The sequence below is a fragment of the Suncus etruscus genome, chromosome 5 (genome assembly GCF_024139225.1).
Source record: "Suncus etruscus isolate mSunEtr1 chromosome 5, mSunEtr1.pri.cur, whole genome shotgun sequence".
Classification (NCBI taxonomy): domain Eukaryota; kingdom Metazoa; phylum Chordata; class Mammalia; order Eulipotyphla; family Soricidae; genus Suncus; species Suncus etruscus.
This window is the reverse complement of record NC_064852.1, coordinates 151190202-151206756: the sequence shown is the minus strand read 5'-3', so window position 1 is coordinate 151206756 and position 16555 is coordinate 151190202.

The window sequence follows — 16555 nt, the reverse complement described above, 5'->3', positions numbered from 1 at the left end:
GGAAAGATTTTAGCTTTTCATAATGTTATCTGTGGGCATGTCTTCTACAGACTTTACTATGTTGAGATACATTTGAGCTACACCCACTTGGTTATTTTTAAAGCATAAATGGGGACTGGAGTGATAGCACAGTGGTAGGGCATTTGCTTTGCATGCAACCAACCCAGGATAGACCTGGGTTCGATTCCCAGCATCCCATTTTGTCCCCCCGAGCCTGCCAGGAGTGATTTCTGAGCCCAGAGAGCCAGAAGTAACCCTTGAGAGCCAATAGGTGTAACCCCAAACCCCCCCAAAATAAATAAATAAATAAAATCATAAATGGATGTTGAATTTTATCCAGTGCTTTCTCTGCATTCATATACTTTTTATTCATTTCGAGATGCGTGGCACATTGATCTTCAGAAGGTGAAATATCTTTACATGCGTTTTAGTTATTGTTGTTGTTTTGGGGCCACACCTGCCAGCACTCATGGTTACTCCTGACTCTGCACTCAGAAATTACACCTGGCAGGCTTGAGGAACCATATGGGATACTGGGAATTAAACCCTGGTCAGCCATGCACAAAGCAAATGTCCTATTTCTGTGCTATTGCTCTACCCTATCTTTGCATCTTTTATTTACTTTTTTGTTTTTCATGGGTTATATTGTGTATAATTCTTAAAAACAATCATAATTTTCAAGTCTAGAAAACTAAGTGATATGGTAATGAGCACTATAAGAGGAGTCTATACCACGAAATAATGTCTAGTGGGTCTTGAGCATCCAGTTTCCTTTCCTAAAAGCAATCTAAAATTGGGCCCGGAGTGATAGCACAGCGGCGTTTGCCTTGCAAGCAGCCAATCCAGGACCAAAGGTGGTTGGTTCGAATCCCGGTGTCCCATATGGTTCCCCATGCCTGCCAGGAGCTATTTCTGAGCAGACAGCCAGGAGTGATCCCTGAGCACCGCCGGGTGTGGCCCAAAAACCAAAAAAAAAAAAAAAAAAAAAAAAAGCAATCTAAAATTATGAGCATTATGGTCTAATGGTAAACTACCTACACTTGAAAACAGATTATAATAACATATTCAGTGAATGAGCTCTGTAATTGGAGTTCATGGCCTGCAGTTGCATATTCCATTGCTATCTGTAGACATAAACATTAGATTATATTGGCAGGCATAATCAAGTTGAAAATGAATAGATTCGAATTTTTTTCTTTTTTTTATCTTTTGTTTTTAAAATTTCTTTTGTGACATTATCATATGAGTCCTGTCTCCTGAGTCTAATATTGTATAGCATTGTGATGTGGAACTGGGTGACCAACCTATATCTCCAAGTACCACTGTGGACAAAAAGATCAAGGAGTTATTATAAGCATAGTAAAGTTAAGACATTAAAACTACTTATAGGGGCCGGAGCGGTGGCACAAACAGTAAGGTGTCTGCCTTGCATGTGCTAGCTTAGGACGAACCGAGGTTCCATGCCCCAGCATCCCATATGGTTCCACAAGCCAGGAGCAATTTCTGAGCGCATAGCCTCAGGAGTAATCCCTGAGCATCAATGGCTGTGGCTGAAAAACCAAAAACCAAAAAAAAAAAAAAAAAAAAAAAAGCAACTATTTATAGAGGAGCCAGAGAAATAGCACAGTAGTAGGGCATTTGCCTTGCATACAGCTGCTCCAGAATGGACAGTAGTTCGAATCCCGGCATTCCATTTGGCCCCCTAACCCTGCCAGGGACAATTTCTGAGTGCAGAGCCAGAAGTAACCCCTGAGTACCGCCAGATGTGACCCCAAAACAAAACAAAAAAAATACTTATAGAGAGCACTGTAATGGGAGTCCATGGCTTCCAAACGCATTCTGCACCTGTTTCTGTGGATCAAAGCATTAGAATATTATTATAGGGGCCGGGCGGTGGCGCTGGAGGTAAGGTGCCTGCCTTGCCTGCGCTAGCCTAGGATGGACCGTGGTTCGATCCCCCGGCGTCCCATATGGTCCCCCAAGAAGCCAGGAGCAACATCTGAGTGCATAGCCAGGAGTAACCCCTGAGCGTCACAGGGTGTGGCCCAAAAACCAAAAAAAAAAAAAAAAAAAAAAAGAATATTATTATAGACATCTATAAGAGCAGGTGATTGGACACCTGTTCAAACTAAACAGCCGGATTTGTTCTTGATGGGAGAGTTTAATCTATTGACATTTATGGAAACTATTGACAGAAAGGGCTGTTGGCCATTATATTGTATAGAGTAGAGTTGTTGTTGTTGTTGTTGTTACAACTAGGAATTTGGTTTGTGTAATTGCTCTTTGAGTAGCTCACTTAGGGTTCACTTGGTTAGTGCAAATATTGTGAGTTCTTTTTTATCTGAGAATGTTTTTAACCCTCCCTCCCATGCAAATGAGAGTTTTGCTAGGTAGTAGACTCTAGATTGATTTTCTTTCATTCAGTAGTTTGAATATATCATTTCACTCTTTTTTTGCCTGCATTGTTTCAAATGGAAGATCTGATTTGATTCTTACATTGTTTCCTTTATACTTAAGGGTTTTTTTCTCCCTTACACCAAATGTCTTGGTGTTATTCTGTTATGATTTATCTTGTTTGGCACTCTTTTTCCTCTTGGATTTATAGAGAAACCTCTTTCCCAAGGGTGGAGAAGTTCTCTGCTATTATCTTTCTCACTACTTGTTCTTCCCCTTTCTCCTTTAATATCTTATGAAATATATATATATATAGGTTTTTGGGCCACACCCGGCAGTGCTCAGGGGTTACTCCTGGCTGCCTGCTCAGAAGTAGCTCCTGGCAGGCACGGGGGACCATATGGGACACTGGGATTCGAACCAACCACCTTTGGTCCTGAATCAGCTGCTTGCAAGGCAAATGCCGCTGTGCTATCTCTCCGGGCCCTGAACTATATATTTTGCATTTGATTCCTTTCCTTTCTATCCCTAGTGAGTATAGATAAAGATATGTTCTTTTTGTCTCGTCTAATAAACAGCTTTTAGTTTAATTGCTCTTTTTCTCTTTTTAGTAGCAGCTTCATTTTGACTTTAATATGTATTATTTCCTCTTTAAACTAACTTGGAGATTTGTTGTTGTTTTGAATTTTTTGAGGAGGAAAGGTGGGTAGGTTTGGGGAAGACTTGTTTCTTGATACGGGCATTTTATCACCACGAATTTTCCTCCTAGAATTGCTTTTACTTCTTCCTACAAGTTTAATTATCCTGTATTTATTTTGTCATTTATCTCCATATATTTTAAATGCTGTGCATTTCTTGTGGCCAGAGAGATAGTAAAGCAGGTAAGGGTCTTGTCTTGAATGCAGTTGACCTAAGCCCAGTCGCCTGAGTACCCAACACCAGAATGAAGAGCCAGGAGCAAACCCTGAGCATCATCAGATGTTGCCCAAAAACAAGAACAAACAAAACTGCTTCAGTTTTGACCAATTATTCTAAAGAGTAGTCTTTTTATTTGAAGGGGAAGGGGTACTGGGCCACAAGCCCCTTTAAGCAACACTGCTGAGACAATAACAGTAAATCTTCCTCTAAAGCTGGCAGAAATTCCAGTCTCTGTGGGAGGCTGTACCATGCACAGGCTTGGCAGCCAGGCTCCTGGGCCAATGTGAGCTCAGTCCCAAGGAAATACCAGCAAAGCTCTAGCTTCCGTATCCCTTGACTGCACAGAAGCAGCTGCCCCTAATAAAGGCCCATGAGGGATCCATGCGAAGCCAAGAAAGGACTTGCCTTGTCCTTACACACTGGTGGCCCTTCTCACACCAGCCAAATGACTCCATTGTTTGATAAAAGACAAGGGGGAGATGACCCTGAAGATCACATCTCCAGCTGTGTTTTACGTAGAACTCAGGATGGAAGCAATGAGCCCTCCACACTGAGATTCTCCTTTGCTAAGCCTGGGGCTCTATTTGGCTAATCATTAACCTTTCTTGATTCAATAAACTTGGAATATGCCCCATGACCTGCACCAGTGCCTAGTGAGACAAAGACACGTGCCTCAGTGTCTAGGGAGGGAATCATCACTCAGGAAGTGAGTGAAACAGGAACTGTCTCCCCACCCCCAGCCCAGCTTTTTTCATTGACCATTCCCACTCTCTTCCTGGACATATGCAAGTCTCCCCTCTCCAGGCCTGGTATTTGGCTGCTTTCTCATCTCCCCATATTGGTTTTGTTTTGATTGGGGGTGGGGGCACCCTCCTAGCTCCACACTCAGGAATTACACCTGGTGGCTCTAGGGCTACTTTATGGAATAGGGGAGGCAGTGTGCAAGGAAATGCCCTACCTGCTGTGCGTCCTATCTCTCTGGTCTCTTATCTCTTTTCATGTGATCAGTATCTGATAGTAAGATATTGGTTGGTTCCTTTTCTATTCATCTGATGTTGATCCAAATTGGGTTTTTTTGTTTGTTCTTCTGATTTTTGGTTTTTGGGTCAGACCCAGCGGCACTCAGGGGTTAATCCTGGCTCTACACTCAGAAATCACTCCTGGCAGGCTCAGGGAACCGTATGGGATGCCGGGATTCGAACCACCGTCCTTCTGCATGCAAGGCAAATGCCCTATGTCCATGCTATCTCTCCGGCCCCTGATCCAAGTTTTTTTTTCCAGTCTATACTGTCTCCCTTCTGACCATCTTATGAGTTGGTCCTAATTTGGCTGTCATAACACACACACACACACACACACACACACACACACACACACACACACACACACACCCTTTTTTTTTTTTTTTTACCCACGTTTACTCAAAAACTGCCATGTTGAAGATAACAAGCAGTTCATACTGTTAGTCAGTGAACTCAATTCTGGGGCTGTTTAAATTTTGGAGGAAAGTTAGTCTTACTGCTTCCAATGGAGTATATTCATTTCCAATGAAAATGTGTAATCCCAGATGACAGAACATGAACTTGATTGCAGAAGAGATTGTTCTCCTTGAGAGACTAACCTTGAGTTTTCTTATGCTGAGTCACTTCTTATCCATGGCAAAGCTTATTGGCACTTCCTTTATTGTTGGATATTTTAGTGGGGGACACACTCTGTAATTTATTTACTGATTTATTTATTTTTGGTTTTTGGGTCACACCCGGCAGCACTCAGGGGTTCCTCCTGGCTCTATGCCCAGAAATCACTCCTGGCAGGCTCGGGGGACCATATGGAATGCCGGGATTCGAACCACCGTCCTTCTGCATGCGAGGCAAACGCCTTATATCCATGCTACCTCTGTAATTTGCCCCTATCTGTAATTTGTTGAACTTATAACTTTTTAGGGTTTTTTGGGCTACACCCAGCAGTTCTCAGAGATTACTTTCTGGCTCTCTGCTCGGGAATCACTCCTGGCAAGCTTAAGGGACTACATGTGTTACTGGGGATCTAACTTGGGTCTGTCATGTGCACGGAAAATGCCTAACCATTGTACTATTGCTCTGGCCCAAATAACAATTTTTGTTTGTTTGGTTTTTGTTTCTGTTTTTTGTCCACACCTGGCAGCTCTCAGGTGTTACTCCTGGCTCTGCACTCAGAAAGAAATCACTACTGACAAGCTCAAGGGACCTATTGGGATATGGGAATCAAACCAGAATCTGTCCAGGGTTGAATGCGTGCAAGGCAAATGCCTTACCACTGTGTGATCACTCCATCCCCCTCAGATAACATTTTATTTTATTTTTTTTGGTTTTTCGGGCCACACCCGTTCAATGCTCATGGGGTTACTCCTGGCTAAGCGCTCAGAAATCGCCCCTGGCTTGGGGGGACCATATGGGACACCAGGGGATCGAACCGCGGTCCTGATCCTTGGCTAGCGCTTGCAAGGCAGACACCTTACCTCTAACGCCACCTCGCCAGCCCCTCAGATAACATTTTAAAGTAAATCCTTTAATTGAATCACCATGAAAGGCACAGTTACAAAGTTTTTTATAATTACGTTTCAGTGCTTCCCTTCACCAGTGCACATTTCCCACCACCAACGTTCGCAGTTTCCCTCTCGCCTTTCACCGCTACCCTCTCCATTCTTGCCTCTGTGGCAGACAGTTTTCTTCTTTTCTGTCTCTCTCTCCCTTTTTCTCTCCCTCTCTCTCTGTTCTGTTTTCCTCTCTTCCTCCTTTTCCTTTTAGACACTGTGGTTTGTAATACTGTCCTTGAAGAACTGAAGAAGTATCCTGCATATCATTTTATCTCCTTTCAACATCCAGCTCTTGTCCAGAGTGATCATTTCCAACTCTCATTTCAATGACTCGCTTTAATTTGTCCCTTTCAAGGCACACATTTGCATTTTATAATGGAGCCCTTCCAGCAACCTGGCCATAAAGCTCCCTCCTGAGAGGCTGGCACTTCCAGGGTCCTGATCAAGGGGGTGGGATGATTCTGGAGAAAAAGGCCTCATTTCCAAGGGCCATCCCAAGGGCAATCAGGATCCAGAGAGCGAACAGAACAGCGCCTCCAATCTGTTAAACACCGTCGCACTTTGCATGGCTCACAAGTCTCCAGAACACCTGCTGGGCTTTTACTCTCTTTCTCAACAACAGAAGCAGTAAGGCTCAGGATTGGGGGTGCAAATAACCCAAATGCTCAGGAAGGTCTTTGGGGCCACTGAGCTGATGCTCTGAGTAGCCTATGGCCCTGGCACTCTCATCTACCTATGCCACATCCCTTATGATATGCCTGGATAGGGGTTCTCTGTAGATTGATGGCTTACAGAGTGATGTGGCTGTTGGCCCCACGTCTGATGTGCACAGAGAAGGTATGTTTATGTAGCAGGTCAGCCCCTGAAGAGGTTGACTGATGGAGGGATGGAGAATGAGGCCCTTTTCTTCCAGCTCGGAGCACGCATCTGCCACCCTGTCTAGCCCACGGTTCTGAGGTGAAACGGCGGGTAAACAGCTCGCAGACAATCAGGCTCGTGGAAATATTTGCTTTATTCGGATGGACAAAACTGAAGTCCAAAGACTCAGATTCAGTTCCAGCCAGCAAAAAGCTCCTCGCCTTCCACAGACCCTTGCTCTTATACTCCAGAGTCAGGTCCCACCCAATGGTGGGATCAGATACCAACTGGGACTGATACCAATCAGGCTCTGGGACTGAGGGAGCTTGAGCTGAGCTGGACCCTAGAACTGGGAGGCTTTTCCCTTTCCATCATTATTCCCTTTTGTTTTTCCTCCCTCCCTCCCTCCCTCCCTCCCTCCCTCCCTCCCTCCCTCCCTCCCTCCCTCCCTTCCTTCCTCCCTTCCTTCCTTCCTTCCTTCCTTCCTTCCTTCCTTCCTTCCTTCCTTCCTTCCTTCCTTCCTTCCTTCCTTCCTTCCTTTTCTTTTTCTTTTCATCTTTGGGTCACATCTGGTTGTGACGGGTTACTCTAGGCTCTGCTCTCAGGAATCACTCCTGGTAGGCTTGGGGGACCACATGAGATGCCAGGGATCAAACCTGGGTTGGCCAAGTACAAGGAAAATGCCCTCTCTGCTGAGCTCATGCTGGCCCATTATTTCCTTTCTTTCTAGAGCCTTCTCTTCCTCTTCAGGCCAGCTAAGCAAGTTTAATGCCTTCCTCCCCTTCCCCCCAGTTCCTGGCCCTGGGTCAGTGACCCAGGCAGACCTTTGTGGTTCTTTTGTTTGTCTTTTTATAATTTATTTTTTGTCTTTAAAATAGAATTTATGGGTGCTGGAGAAATAGCACAGCATAGGGCTTTTGCCTTACAAGCGGCCAACCCAGGACCGACCTTGGTTCAAATCCCGGCATCCCATATGGTCCTCTGTGCCTGCCAGGAGCGATTTGTGAGCACAGAACCAGGAGTGATCCCTGAGCACTGCCAGGTGTGACCCCAAAACTATATATATAATTTATTGATCTACAAAATTTCATCTCATAGATAAAATGGCACATCTTTGCAGTTTGTATTGCATAAAGTGTTTTTTTTTTTTTGGTTTTTTTTTTTTTTTTTTTGGTTTTTGTTTTTTGGTTTGGGCCACACCCGGCAGTGCTCAGGGGTTACTCCTGGCTGTCTGCTCAGAAATAGCTCCTGGCCAGCACGGGGGACCATATGGGACACCGGGATTTGAACCAACCACCTTCGGTCCTGGATCGGCTGCTTGCAAGGCAAACACCGCTGTGCTATCTCCCCGAGCCCTGCATGAAGTTTTGAAGATTAAAACACACACAGAAGAAACATTTGGCTTTGAAAACACTACAAATTTCCAAGTATAGCACATTGGTAAATAAAAATGAAAATGGTTCACATTAATACAACCTGAGGGACAGCAAGGGAATGAAATTATGGATATGAGACAATGGTCACATCTCCCAAGCACACCTGTGTGCCAGGCCACATTGGATGCTGCTGAGAGCTGGTATGTGGTTTGCACTGACTTGCCATCTCCAAACTTCCCTACTCTTGGATTTTCCTTCCTGGATCCTTTTATGGTTCCCCAGTTCAAATCCAGCTGTCACCTTTCATAAGACAAGAGGTCCTGGTTTGCTTTTTATTCATATATCCACCTCAGCCCAGTCCCCTGTAGCCTGAGATCTTTTTTTTTTTTTTTTTTTTTTTTTTGGGTCACACCCGGCAGTGCTCAGGGGTTATTCCTGGCTCCAGGCTCAGAAATTGCTCCTGGCAGGCACGGGGGACCATATGGGACACCGGGATTTGAACTGATGACCTTCTGCATGAAAGGCAAACGCCTTACCTCCATGCTATCTCTCCGGCCCAGCCTGAGATCTTTTAAAGCATACCCCCTGCCCCGAGATCCCCAGTACTTTCCACTTCTCCTCCCATTGAGACAAAGCCAAAAGTCATTCCTGTGGGCCTCTTGGCCCTCCCTCCACCCTCTCCTCTCTACCCATTTCTCCTGCCTGCCTGCTGGACCCACTCTGTCTGTCACCCTACCTACTTGGTTCCCTTTTTTGGTGGTGGTATTGAGGAAAGGGGTTGGGGCCATATCCTGTAGTGCTCAGAAACCACTTTGTGTTCAGGAGTGACCCTAGTGGCTCTCAAGGAACATAAGCAAGTACAGTGAATTTGAACTGAAATTGGCAGCATGAAAGACAAGTGTCTTTTCTAACCCTGTATTTTGTCTCTGTCCCACTGCTTGCTCTTCCTGTAGCACCTGTCCCTTGATTAACTTGCTGCTATGACACAATCTTCCTCCAACCTGAACACCCCTGATCTAACCCTTCACCATTGACCCAGGAAGTGTTGCTGCCTCATGGCCGATCCTTCTGTCAGGCTCAGTGCAGTCTCCAACTCTTCTCCATGCATCGCCATGTACTTGGCTATGCTTGTGGCCAACAGCCTTGCCTTTGCATTCTGCATCGATTCCAGGCTATGAGAGATGAGGCAGCCGTTGTTTCTATTCGTTGAGTGAGCAACAGCTCACGGATTGTCCGAGGCTGTACCAACTGGAACCACTCCCCAGAATGGCTGGAGAATTGCTCTCATTTTCTCTGTGCCCTGCATGCAAGTGAGTGACATTCCATGTTCCATTGCAGGCGGGGATCACTTAAGCACCAAGAGGTAGTCGCCAAGCCAACAAGCCATCCACTGCAGCAGCTGTGGGCACATGTACCTTTGTTGTATTAAATAATTAACGATGGGGCTGGATGGCGATGGATGGAGGCCTTTGTGCTTAGGCCCCAGCCACGTGGCTTCATCCCCCATCCAGCCGGCGAGTTCCAGGCCCAGGTGATCGGCGTAATCAAAACTCACTCACATGCAGGCATTAGGAAGCATCATCTTTATTCATGCCCTGACCACCACAGGTGTGTGGCCTATCTCATAACCTTTCAAGCGTACAGCCATTTTAGGCTTGCCCTGCGTCTTATCCTCTTTCAGCCATCTTCCTCAGAGAGCCCAGCAGGGCCAAAAGGCAAAAGACAAAAGGGCAAAAGCCAAATGATAATTTTAGGTGGACTTTCTTCACAGTGCTTCTTGCCTATGATTGATTATCATAAAGTTACTGTTATACAATAACTTTGTATATATACTGATATACATGTATAGTAGAGTTTTCCATGTTTGTATTACGCATGAAATTCTCTTTCAGATCTGCTAGGCAAAACCATAAAAAAAAATTTTTTTTGAATTTGAAATGATTTATCTAAACAATTGCCGGCTATTACATTTTAAGGAGCTTTTAGTTGATTCAGCTGAATTCTCTTTTCTTTTGCTTTATTTTGGATCCTTTCCAACAAATATTTTTTAGTATGAGTGAGTGTTATGGCCATATTTTTTGTGAAGTCTGTGTGTGTATGTCTTGTTTAGTGTCTGTCTGTTCTACATATTTTGTATATAGTTTCCTTTTTCCTAATTTTATCTTCCCCAAATTAGTCTTCCTTATCCTTCCTTCTCTCTTTCTAGTCCTTAACATTTTAATTTTCAGGATTTCACATGTGCAACCCATCTCCTTCACCTACAACTACAAGCTTCCTGATCTCGGTTGGAAGAAGAAATCCGTGACTGTTGGAGTTTTACACCATATATGCTGCAAACTTGCTGGAAATGAAGCCACCTGGGATTTGTGTCACAATGTAACACCAGAGAAAAGATCCATGGACAAGACCCACAGTCTCTGGATCCCAGTTAAACTGTGCTATCTGAATTTCTGGTTTTCCATCCACATACAAAATGCTATTGTTGACCGTTTCTACAATGGCTACCCCAAGATTGCACCGATCCCAAAGGAAATACAGAAGCCCAACCAACTTATGATGTAATGATGTAACGCTTGGGGATGCCCCAACACATGGATGACTGTACTGGCCTTCCTTCTTCATTCAGCTTGATGTTATCTCCTGTACAAGGCTTCAACCCGCTTTTCCAGACCCATCAAGTGTCTTCTGCCGGTCTTTTTGGAGTTCCAGACCCCTCATATTTACAGATTGGTATTGAACTCTGTAGAAATTACATCTGTTGTTTTTCCTATAACTGTAATCCTTTGAAGTTATGTTTGGTACTACACTTCTTTTGACTATCGTAATTAATGTTTTTCTATTTTAGTTTTTAATATTAGGAATCGATGTTGTATTACATTAAGGTTTTGCTTTCTTGACTTTAGGTTTGTGAGTTAGATATTATTGTCTATAATCTCCCAAATGATATTTTTGTCTGTTCTCAGGATTTTTTGCGTGGGCGCATCATAGGCAAAATACTAGGTTTATAGAAGGTTCCATCCATTTTGGATGGGCCCTCAAGTTGTTTATTTACACAGGGAGGGTCTCTGCCTTAAACATTTTGTTTTGGTTTGTGACTTAAGCTCCCATCTATAAATAGTCAACATCAATTTCAGACATCTTATGGACTTCAGACCGGATTAAGAACTTGGACTAAGTTCAGATACCTATTGATCATCATTGCAGTGGCTCCCCACTGTGCAGAGGGTGTATGTGCCACTTCTTCCGAAATAAAGGCCTAGTTCAATGCCCTCAAAGATGGGCTTTCTGGTCTACCTGAACTTGAATGAAAATGGAGCTGGAGAGATAGCATGGAGGCCGAACATGGAGGTGAGGCATTGGCCTTTCATGCAGAAGGTCATTGGTTCAAATGCCGGTATCTGCCAGGAGCGATTTCTGAACGTGGAGTCAGGAGTAACTCCTGAGCACTGCCAGGTGTGACCCAAAAACGACCACCACCACCACCACCAACAACAACAAATAAAGAAAAGGTGCTTCTTTTTGCCTGCTACACAACCTTTCTGGTGTCTCTTCGAAAGATCTATGTACGTCTTAGATTTATCTTCTCAGGAGCTTGTAGTTGATTCCTTGATACATGTTTCTGGTTTTAGACACCCTGTGCTTAGGTTAGAAGTTTTTCTTTACATTTTCCTGTGATGCGCTTATGCAAACAGCCGCTCTTTTATTATTGACTAATTTTTCTTTTAATAATTGTAGACAATATTGTTTGTTTACTAAAAACAAAAGGGGGAATTGTTGTGTATGTAAATATTTTGGGGGATTACTATGTTGCTCACCCTAATCTGTGCCCTACCCTAGGGTGTGACCTGGCATTCTGCCCCCACCCTAGGGTAGGACCTGATTCTGCTTCCACCAGAGCCTGGCACCCCAGACACTGGCATTCAAACATGCATGTGACCCTAAACTTGAGTTCTGAGGCTCCATCCACTGTCCTGCTGCAAAAAGCTGGGTCAAGACCACAGTCATTCCTGCAGGGGGCGACTTTACTTTTCTTCCCCTTCCCCTACCTTGTGGCCACTGCACAAGCCAGTGATTGGAAGGACAGAGGGGGGTCAGTTGTTCCATCAATGCCAGGAACACTCGAAGAACTTCAGTGCTAGATCAACACTGACCCCAGCCAAGCACCTGCACCCCCAAACTCTCTGCCTTTATAGATAGCTCCCCAGGTCCCAGATGAGAAGACAGTGCTGCGGAAGAAAATTGCAACTGTATGTCTCTTATTCGGAGATGCTTAGCCAAGTTCCCGAGTCTCTGCCAACCCCAACGCTCTCCCTTCCCCTGCTAAGGTTAAAATAACAAGAACTGGTTTTTCAGGTCGTACTAATGGCCAAGGAGGCAGAGAAGCCCAATGGGCTTGGATGCTGTTTCTAAGGAAATGAGGGTGTTACTTTGCAGTAGCCGGAGGCAGCCTCCCCCTCCCCCATTTGCCAAGTCTGGTCAGGGCACAGAAATGTCAAATGTGGGGCCATGTGCACAGCCAAAGGCTGTCATCCAAAAGGAGGGAAGTATTTTAGATACTGATTAAAAACAAATAAAGCCCAGAGCAATAGCATAGCAGGTAAGGCACTTGCCTTGTAGTGACTAGCCCAAGTTCGAGTCTCACCATCCCATACAGTCCTCAGAGACCTCCAGGAGAGAATCCTAGACTCAGAATCCTAGACTCAGAGCATCACTGGGTGTAGCTTCAAAACAAGCACATAAACAAACAACAAACATCCAAAGGAAAACATGAACAGAGAGCTGGGAAGATGACTCAGTGGGCTGAGCACATACTTTGCATGCAGGGGGCCAGGGTTAAACCCAGCACTTCAAAATTCTCCCAAGAACAGAGCCAGGAAGCATGGACATAACCCATAAACAAACAGAAGTGGGAAAGGAGAAAGTGAAAAGGTGGGGGGAGAGCAATAGGACAGCGAGGAGGGCACTTACCTTGCATGTGGCCAAGCTGTGTTGGATTCCCAGCATCCCATATGGCCCTGTAAGTCTCACTAGGAGGGATTCCTGAGTGCAGAGCCAGGAGGAAACCAGGAACACTACCAGGTGTGGCTTAAATAAAAAATAATAATAATAATAATAATAATAAAGGGGCCGGAATGGTGGCACAAGCGGTAGGGCATCTGCCTTGCATGCGCTAACCTAGGACAAACCGCTGTTCAGTCCCCCAGCGTCCCATATGGTTCCCCAAGTCAGGAGAATTTCTGAGTGCAGAGCCAGGAGGAATCCCTGAGCATCACCAGGTGTAGCCCCAAAACAAAAAAATAATAATATGTAATATAAAATAAATAATAATAATATAATAATGAAATAAACAAACAAACAAAAACAGGATCTGAGTAATAGCATAGTTGGTAGCAGCAGCATGCAACTGACTCAGGTTTGATACCTGGCATTCTATAGGGTTCCCTGAGCCTGCCAGAAGTAATTCCTGAGTGCAGTCAGGAATAACCACCCCCTGAGTATCACCAGATATAACAAACCCTCAAAAAAAAGGCCCGGAGAGATAGCACAGCGGCATTTGCCTTGCAAGCAGCCGACCCAGGACCAAAGGTGGTTGGTTCGAATCCCGGTGTCCCATATGGTCCCCCGTGCCTGCTCAGGAGCTATTTCTGAGCAGACAGCCAGGAGTAACACCTGAGCACCACTGAGTGTGACCCAAAAACTAAAAAAAAAAAAAAAAAAAAGGCAGCAGCTGAAACTGCTGCTCAGAGGGTCCCTGGCTGTCATTGGATTAAATCAAGGCCTATGAAAAGGTTGGTATGTAGAAGAAATGTTTTCTTGAGGGAAAAACAGGCACACTCAGCTTAAGAGTCCTTCCCAATTGAGCTCAGGGAATGCCTTGGTGGCAGGTTCTGAGACTGGGTCCTCTAGATGCCAAGTCTGCATTCAGCATTTTAGCCCAAGGAGACGGCCTTGGAGTTCTCAGGAAATATGCCTCCTGGCTCCTTGGCCAACTGTGCCTACAGAGGCACCACCTGTACCCACAAGGTGTTGCTCTGTCATAATTACCAGAGTCCACCATACGCTCACTCAGCCTCTGGGAAGCAGCCTGAGCCTCCCTATAATATAACAGGTATACCTTAAGCTGAGAGCTGAGGCTATTGGAGCTGGAAGTAGGGTGCTCTGGTTATGCTCAGGGTACCATATGGGATGTCACAGATTGAACCTGGGTCAGCTGTATGCAAGGCAAATTCCCTCCCATTGACTTATCACTCAAGCTCCTGGGCCCTTTATTTGTAGCTTATCTGTGCTCTTTTTTGATCCCTAGACCCAACTTGTCGGCAAAGGAAGGTGAGGCTCAGGGGAGTCAGCCAGAGTCTGGTGGCTGACCCTAGGATGTGCATGCATGGACAACTAGGGACTGGGCCCCTACTGACTGTTGCTCTCAGCAGTTTCTTAGCTTGTGGCAGGGACCTGAAGGGGTTACTGAGATCAGGGGGAGCAGTCCAGGATCCCACCCAAAATGTCCATTTTATTCCAGGTGTGTTGAGTCCTTCAGAATGACAGCTACTCTGGCCTCCCTTGCACACAATCAGTGGACTCCATTCAAAGGGGGGAGGAGAGGGGAGGGTAAGCAGAATGGTTGGGGTCATCTGGGGTTAAAGGAAGTGGAGTTGGCAGGAAGGTGAGCCCTTTGGTTTTTTTTTTCCTCCTTCCTGGTGCCTACAATGCAACTGCAATGCTGGCATTCTAGCAAAGGCTTGGACAGTTGCAGTTTGATCATGGCTGGCAATGCATCTTGAACTTTTCTGTGCATGGGACTCCCCAGAGATTTGTTAAAGGCAAGACTGATTCAGGACGTCCTAGGCATGTATACTTTAGCTGAGGGTACCTGTGTACAGTGAGTTCTTGAAAACATGAAAGCACATAACATTCAGGCCATAGCTTCTTTTCTAAAAACATACTTTATTTAGGGGCTGGAGCAACAGCACAGAGGGAAGGGTGTTTGCCTTGATGCTTGCCCACCCAGGTGAGATCCCTGGCATCCCATATGGTCCCTGGAGCCTGCCAGGAGTCATTCCTGAGTGCAGAGCCAGGAGTAACCCCTGAACATAACCAGGTGTGGCCCAGCACCTAAAAAAATTACTTTTAGGTCCAGGTGTTACCTGGGTTCGCACACATGGACCCCTCACGCACATGTCACCTGCATCTCCCCTCTTAAGATGTGGACTTTCCAACTTTCTTTTTTTTTTTTGGTTTTTGGGTGACACCCGGCAGCGCTCAGGGGTTACTCCTGGCTTTATGCTCAGAAATTGCTCCTGGCACATTTCATCGGAGGACCATATGGGATGCACCTCTGTCCTTCTGCATCTAAGGCAAATGTCTTAATGCTGTGCTATCTCTCTGGCCCCAGGACTTTCCTACTTTCGTGCTGGATTGTATACCAGGGCTCTCTCATCATTAGAAAAGCCCACACTTGGGGCTGGAGAGATAGCAGAGAGGTAGGGCATTTGCCTTTCATGCAGAAGGTCATTGGTTCGAGTCTCGGCATCCCATATGGTCCCCCAAGCCTGCCAGGAGTGATTTCTGAGCATGGAGCCAGGAGTAAATCCTGAGTGCTGTTGGGTGTGACCCAAAAACTAAAAAAGAAAAGAAAAGCCCATACTCTCTCTGAGTTACTCTCTCCCTTTCTTATCCTCTCTCCCCCATTTATTAGTATCTCTGAATAAAACCTGTTTTTATTTTAAAAATAAAAAATAAAGCAAAAAAAAAAAAACACTTTATTTAAGCACCATGGTTTACAAAGTTGTTCCTGGCTTTCAATTTTCAGTTGTTTCTGACTTTCAATGTTCTAACCCCCAAATCCCACCACCAGCGTAACATTCCCTTCACCATTGCACCTAGTTTCCCATCACCACCCCCCAAAGCATACTCAGTCCCTTGGCAACCACAAAAATCAATGGCTCTCTATTGTTTGTTACAACTAAGTGTAATGGAATTATTTTAAAAAATACTACAGGAGCTGGAGTAATAGCATAGCAGGAAGATTGTTTGCTTGCACACGACAGACAAGGATTTGATCTCCTACATCCCATATGGTCCCCGAAGACTGCCAGGAGCAATTTCGGAGTGCAGAGCCAGAAGTAATCCCTGAGGGCCTTGCACGCAGCCAACATAGGACTGATCCAGTTCGAATCCCAACATCCAGTATGGTCCCCTGAGCCTGCCAGGAGTGACTTCTGAGCTCAGAGTCAGGAGTAACTCCTGAGCACTGCCAGGTGTGACCCAACCCTCCCCCCCAAAAAAAAGAAGTGACTGCTGGGTGTGGCCCCCCAAACAAACAAACAACACTTCAGGAACAGAACATTTGTGAAAATTGTTCACTCTCAAATTGGGGTCATTAAGTCAATGTCCGAACACCTACTAAGCTATTTGTGGCTATTGAGCCTTCTGTGTT